The sequence below is a fragment of the Neomonachus schauinslandi genome, chromosome 6 (genome assembly GCF_002201575.2).
Source record: "Neomonachus schauinslandi chromosome 6, ASM220157v2, whole genome shotgun sequence".
NCBI classification, from domain to species: domain Eukaryota; kingdom Metazoa; phylum Chordata; class Mammalia; order Carnivora; family Phocidae; genus Neomonachus; species Neomonachus schauinslandi.
Window position 1 is genome coordinate 47,910,333 of NC_058408.1, and position 7,251 is coordinate 47,917,583.

A 7,251-nucleotide genomic window follows, 5' to 3' on the forward strand; every position below is an offset into this window, starting at 1 on the left:
GGATCAGACCGACCTTGCTTTCCACCAGGGCAACCTAGATTTCGGGCAACCTAGCCTCTCTGAGCCTCGGTTTCTTCATCTATAAAAACATGGATGATCCTCTCTTCTCAGTGGTGGAGTGAGGATTGGGGGGTCCAAAATATCTGGGTCTTGAATGGGCATTTCTCCAGAGGAGATGTACACACGGTCAACAAGCAATGAAAGCTGCTCCACATCGTTAGTCATGAGGGCAATGCACATTAAAACCTTGGCAAGATGGCAGTCCACACCCACTAGGATGGCTACAGGAAGAACAGAAAAATGAAAAAATAACCAGTGTTGGTGAGCCTGGGGAGAAACCAGAGCCCTCATGCATTGCTGGGGGGAACATGAAACAGTCCGGCTGCTATGAGAGACAGGTGAGCAGTTTCTCAAAAGGTTAAACAGGGGGGCACCTGGGTGGCTCAGGTCATGATCCCGGAGTCCTGGGATCGAATCCCGCATCAGGTTCCCTGCTCCGCGGGGAGCCTGCTTCTCCCTCTCCCACTCTTCCTGCTTGTGCTCTCTCCTGCTCTCTCTCTCGCAAATAAATAAAATCTTAATAAAAAAAAAAAGGTTAGACGTAGAATTACCATATGACCCAGCAATTCCACTTCTGGATCTATACCCCCAAAGAATCAAAACCAGATATTCAAACAAAGACTTGTACATGAATGCTCACAGCAGCACTCCTCACAATAGCCAGAGGGTAGAAACAACCCGACTGTCCATCGGCTGGTGTGTCCGTACAGGGGAATACGACTCAGCCGTGAGGGGGGAGGAGGTTCTGATGCCTGCTGCAATGGGACGGACCCACGGTGAGTGAAAGCAGCCAGAAACAAAAGGTCGTATAGTTTGTGTGCTTCCATTTATGTGAAATACCGGAGTGGGTAAATCTACAGATACCAGGCAGATTCGTGGTTGCCAGGGGCTGCTTGCTGTGTACGGGGTTTCCTTTTGGAGTGATGAAAAGGTTTTCAAGCTAGGGGTGTTGGTTGCTCAACATTGCGAATGCACGAGACGCCACTCTACTGTACACTTTAAATTAGCTGATTTTATGTTCTATGAATCTTACAATTAAAAAATGTCTACATCCTTCCTGCAGGCCTGTGTTCGATGATGGCTGAAGATCTTTGGTTCTCAGACTGGGCTGCCTGTAGGAGTCACCAGCCAATACTGAGGCTTGGGGCCCCGCACCCAGAGATTCTGATTTCACTGGCATGAGCAGTGGCCCGAAGGTCGAGATTTGTGGAAGCTCCCCCAAGTGATCCCCCAGCAGTCCAGGACCGTCCCTCGCATTTCCACCTGGCCGGCCATCTCCTCCTTCCAGCCCTCAGGCTTGCTGAGGGCCCCAGGGCAGCTAGATAGGATTGTCTTGGGCTCACCTTGGTTGTGCTTCATTATAACTCGTGTCAGCAGGGGCTGACTTGTACTTGAGCGTATGAATGTGGAAGAGAGTGAAAAGCCAGATATACATATGTGAACGTGTGAGGAAATCTACCGTATACTCGGGAGTGGGGAGACTGAGTGGTGCCTAGCGCACTCATGGTGGTTCGGGGCTCCCAGAGGCGCCCACACCAGGAGCTTCCAGGCTCTCAGATGACCCAGACCGGGCACAGCATCATTTCTACCACAGGCTCTTGGTTAAAAACAGCTACAGGCCCAGCCTGGATTCAAGGGGAGGAGCACTACAGCAGGCTGTGAATGCGGAGGTATGGGTTGTTGGGGGCCATTTGGGGCCCTACTAAGCATTTCCAGAACTGGGGTTAATTACCTCCTCCATTCTCCTCTACTCATGTCTCTGGCTACCCAGTCCTCCTCTCCTTGTGGGTTCCCCATCTTGAGGAGCGGCACAACCATCCAGGCCCCTAACACTGAACCCAGACACTTCCCTGACATTTTCCTCTTCTTTCCCTGCCCCTCCCCCCCACTCTGTCACCATGAAGTCCTGCGTGTTCCACATCCTAAATACCTCTACTCTTCCCCAACCCCCCGTCATAGCCTTCCTCTACGCCACCGCTGTCTCACACATGGGCTACCGTGAGCACCCCTCCAACTGACTAGTCTCCTGGACTAGCCCTCTCCCGCGGCCCCCCGCACACCCTCACTTCCTCCCAGAGTGAGCAAGCCACAAAGTGGGGGCCTGTCCTCCCTGTCTGAAGCCTTCCCCACTCCCTGAGTCTTCCCAGGGCATGGCTCCTGCCTGGGGAGCGTGGGGGCACACCAGTCGCTTTCCCCGACCACCCGATTCAAAGTGGCTCCCAGGTGCTCTCCATGAAGGGGCTCAGTTTTATTTCCTCCACAGCACTTCTCCTTACTCACTATTTTCTTATTTTTTGGTCCCCTCTGCCATGATTCCTCTTCTTGTTTCTGCTCCCTGTTCTGTATTTCTCACACTTAGAGTTCTTTACGTTCTTCTCTCTCCTTAGGTTGAACTGTATGGAATTATTACTGATACTTGACTTTTTTAAGATCTAAAAAAAAAAAAAAAATGGCAATTTCGTAGGGTCCGACCTAATAGATCATGACCTCCTTGTAAGCAAGTGGCTTTGTGTCTTGGTGTCCTCGGCACCTGGTACGGGATTTTAACTAGTCAGTCACATGTACGTACATTAGCTTTAGGAAAGAATTTCAGGAAGTCTGGAGGAAGGGCAGGTGTGACTCCAGAGGCATGAAAAAGAAATATGCAAGAGGGACAGGAGGCTCTGGACAAGAAAGTTCTGAGAGCGTAACCAGGGATAACCTCAGTGAAGAAAGGGACGTGTCGAAATAAACAGAAACAGGTGCTCCTTAAAAAGCACTTAACATAAAGAAACACCCATCAGTTCTGGCGTGAGGGGCAGAGAGACAAGGACAAACTCAAGAACACTTCCTGAGTAGTGTCAGGAAAGCTAAAGCTTTGCAAAAAACAAGTTTTTTTTGTTTTTTTTTTAAAGATTTTATTTATTTATTTGACACAGAGAGAGAGAGCGCGCGCATGAGCAGGGGGGAGGAGCAGAGGCAGAGGGAGAAGCAGGCTCCCCAATGAGCAGGGAGCCCAATGCGGGACTCGATCCCAGGACCTTGGGATCATGACCTGAGCCGAAGGCAGATGCTTAACCAACTGAGCCACCCAGGAGCCCAAAACAAGTGTTTAATTTTTTGTTCATCGTTACTGTTGTTGTTTGTATATTTGATACAGCGACCTAAAACCACACAAACTCATAATTTGACAATTCTGGAGGTCAGAAGTCTGACACCAGTCTCACTGGACTAAAATGGAGGTGTCACAGGTCTGCATTCCCTTCTGGAAGCTCTAGGGGAGAATCGGTTTCCTTATCCTCACCGTGGCTTCTGGAGGTGGCCCGCATTCCTTGCCTAGTGGCGCCTTCTTCCATCTCCAAGGCCAGGGATGTTTGGCCCTGTCTGCCTCACACTGCCGTCTCTCTGCTTCTCCCTTTCCTGCCTCCCTGTGATGACCTCGGGCCCCCCAGGATAATCTCCCTATTTTAAGAGCCGCTGACTAACAGCCTTAATTCCACCTGCAACCTTACATTCCTTAACCCCCCTCTATTGTCTTAGCCATGGAGCATAACACTCACAGATTCTGAGGTTGAGGGTGTGGACATCTTTGGGGACCATTCTGTTTTATGGGAAGTTTGGGAGTTTCTTGGGGGAAGAGGGTTAATACGAAAGATGGATAAGAAAGGGGCAGAGCCCCAGCGTGGGGCAGGTGGTAGGGGGTAGTGGCTGTCAGAGCCCATGCAGATGCTGCCTGCCCCCCAAAGGGAGCACGAGCAGTGTTAAGAGGGCACTGCGATCCCACATGGGAGTGAGATAGTGGAGCAGATGAGAATCTTGGCTCACGAACTCAAATGTGCAAGAAAGGCCACATTTAGCTAATTTCTTCAAATTGACTTCAACCTGACTCCAAGTTTCCATCCTGCCAGTTTGGCAGGAAACACAAATTATTACCAAAGCTTCTCTTTACCCCAGAATACAGAGGCCGCCCCTCTGAATAGTTACTCCTCCTCCTCATCACACCACTCTGTGACTGGCACTGTTCTGAGTACTTACACGTATGAACTCATTACAATCCTGAGACGAGTACTCCTAATATCCCTATTTGACGTGTGAAGAAACGGAGACCCAGAGAGGTTCAGTACCTCGCCTGAGGCCACACAGCCCCAGGCCATTATGGTTGTGGTCGACATGCTCCCTGTCCTTCCAGGCAGTGGCTCCTTGCAGGTCCTCGCTGTCTCAGTGCCACGTGTGGGGTAACCACTGCTAAGATGGGGCACCCTCGCACGTGTGCCCTCCCCAGGGGCACCGTGCAGCGGCCACCCAGGTCCTACCACATGCTCTGCACTGCCCAGACCTGCTCCCTCCTCTACCCTGATTAATGACTCTTTTTTTGTCTCAAGGAATCAGTTGCCATTAAAAATATTTATCATCTTCTCTTCAACCAATACCAGGTATAGACAGCCAAGGGAATACTCCTGTTTTGGGCCTCAAAATAGAAGGGGGGGTGGAAATACACACAGATCCAGCGACCTTCACCGATCTGGGGACCAGGACATTTCAAGATGAAAATGCCCCCATTAAGACTTCAAGAAATTATCCCATCACACAAGGAAGGGAGTGCCCAGCATCTTTGAGCTAGTTCCTTTACATCCCAGAGCATGGCGAGAACCTGAAAAGAATATCCACGCCCCCGGCTTGGGCCTCTTGGAGGAGTCTCTTGGGAAGGCAGAAGGTGCCAGGAGACTAGCAGATTTTTTAACTGGTTTTTTAAAAATGGAAAAAGAGGTAGATTCCAAACCCGACAGATCCAAATGTTGGCAAAACCTTCTGAAAAGATTATTATTATTTTTTTTAAAGATTTTTATTTATTTATTCATGAGAGACAGAGAGACAGAAAGAGGCAGAGGGAGAAGCAGGCTCCCAAGGAGCAGGGAGCCCGATGCGGGACTCGATCCCAGGACCCTGGGATCATGACCTGAGCCGAAGGCAGACGCTCAACCATCTGAGCCACCCAGGCGCCCTGAAAAGATTATTAAACACATAATTTGTAAGCCACTAGCAGAGGAAATGGTCTTGTTTCCTTTAATAATGGGGTTCTCCAGACTGAAGGACCACTGGGATGTCACGCTCTGGGTTGAAACATGAACCCTAACAAAGACTCCCACTGAGACCTCTCAAGGCCAGGATGAAGAACTGCCATCTGGATGATAACCTGGTGAGGTGGTGTTAAGGACTGAACGCTCGCATCCCTCCCAAATTTGCATGTTGAAGCCCTAACCCCCAAGGTCACGGCATTTGAAGGTGGAGACTTTGGGACATACTTAGGCTCCGATGAGGTCCTGAGAATGGGGCCCTCGTGACGGGGTTAGTGCCCTTGTAAGAAAAGGAAGAGACATCCAAGCTCTCTTTCTCCCGCTTGAGGACACAGCAAGAAGGCGGCCAGCCGGGGGCACGGCTCTCGTCAGAACCCAACCATGCCGGCACCCTGGCCTCGCACATCCAGTCTCTAGAACTGCGAGACGATAAATCTCCGTTGGTTTAGCCACCCAGTCTGTGCTATTCAATTATGGAAGCCTGAGCAGACGAGCACAGATGGGTTTGTAGCTGGCTCAACGAAAGTTCTTAAAAAGTGTTTCTTAATGAAATTCTATCAAGGTGGGGGGTGGCAGGGATGAGGGCAGACCGAAATTGACCTATATAGGGTGCACCTTCCCTGGGCCTATGCTATTCAACATCTTAATCACTTGCACGGTGACAGATAAAGCAGTTAAGGCAAGTGAAGCCTGCCCCGCCGAGCTGGGGGTGGGGAGACGGATAGCTTATGGGTCAGATAACCAAACCCCAGGACAGAGCCTGGCTTCTAGGAGGAACTCAATGTGCAGACCCCTCACCCTCCTTTTGTGTCATGCTCTTGTGTCTTGTGTCTCTGAACTCTTTCTTCTGCCTACAATGGCCTTCTGCCTTCATCTAGTCAAGAAATGTGCAATCATCTTGATAAGGAAAGTCTGTGTCCTAAGATGGCCGACCGAGCTGGCGAGAGAGTCTCAGTCCTTGCCCCGGGGCTCTTCCGGGTTCTTCTCCCTGCTCTGCTTCCCGTGCGCACCAATCCAGGTTCTTTTTTTTTTTTTTTTAATTTTATTTATTTATTTGAGACAGAGAGAATGAGAGACAGAGAGCATGAGAGGGAGGAGGGTCAGAGGGAGAAGCAGACTCCCTGCCGAGCAGGGAGCCCGATGCGGGACTCGATCCCGGGACTCCAGGATCATGACCTGAGCCGAAGGCAGTCGCTTAACCAACTGAGCCACCCAGGCGCCCCAATCCAGGTTCTTTTCCCTGCCCCGCTTCACACGTGCCCAAAGTGCCAAGTGTGCGGAAGTAGAAGTGTATAAATGGCCCTCTTTGTTTGTGCTCAGGGCTCAGACCTTTGGAGACCACTCTCCTCTGAGCCCGCGGCATTAAATAAACCTCTTGTCCTCCAAGATCTCTTAGTGCCGCTTGGTTCATCCGTCGGGTGATTTAGTCCAGGTTCCGTAACAATTTCTTTAGATTTCATTCCCATGTCATCTCGGCGAAGTCTTCATGGACGTGTGTTCCTGGGAAGTTGAGCCCCCCTGAGTCTGTGCCCTTTCTTTGCTTTGTATTTTGTGCTTTAACATATATGTCTTTCTACACATGGTCTCTCCTACTATCTCCTAGGCTCCTGAAGGGCCATGACTGCCTTGCTCATTTCTGTATCAGCACCTAGCATAATGCCTTGCATGTAGTAGGTACTTGATAAACATTTGCAGAGGGAAGGAGGGAGGGATGGAAGGAGGGGAGAAGGAAGAGAAGGAGAGAGGAATCAAGTTGACTGTTGCTCTTCTCTTGCCATAGGAAGGTGTTTCGATGATCTATCGCTGCACCCCAAACCACTCCCACACTTAGTGTCTTAAAACAGTAACTATTTTATTTGCCCCTGATTCTGTGGGTCAGGAATCCAGGTAGGGCTCTGCTGGGGGGGGTGCTCTTCTCCTCCACGCATGCTGGCAGAAGCCATCCACTTGGCTGTATTTGACAGGTGGCTTGGAAGGTCAAGAAGACTTCATTCATACATCTGGCATTCCCACACTCCACTGTGCAGCCTCTTTCCCTCCATGAGGCTTGAACTTGCTCAGAGAATGGTGGCCACAGACTAGTTGGACTTCTGACATGGCACCAGATTTTCAAGAGGGGGAGTTCCAAACGGCGAAG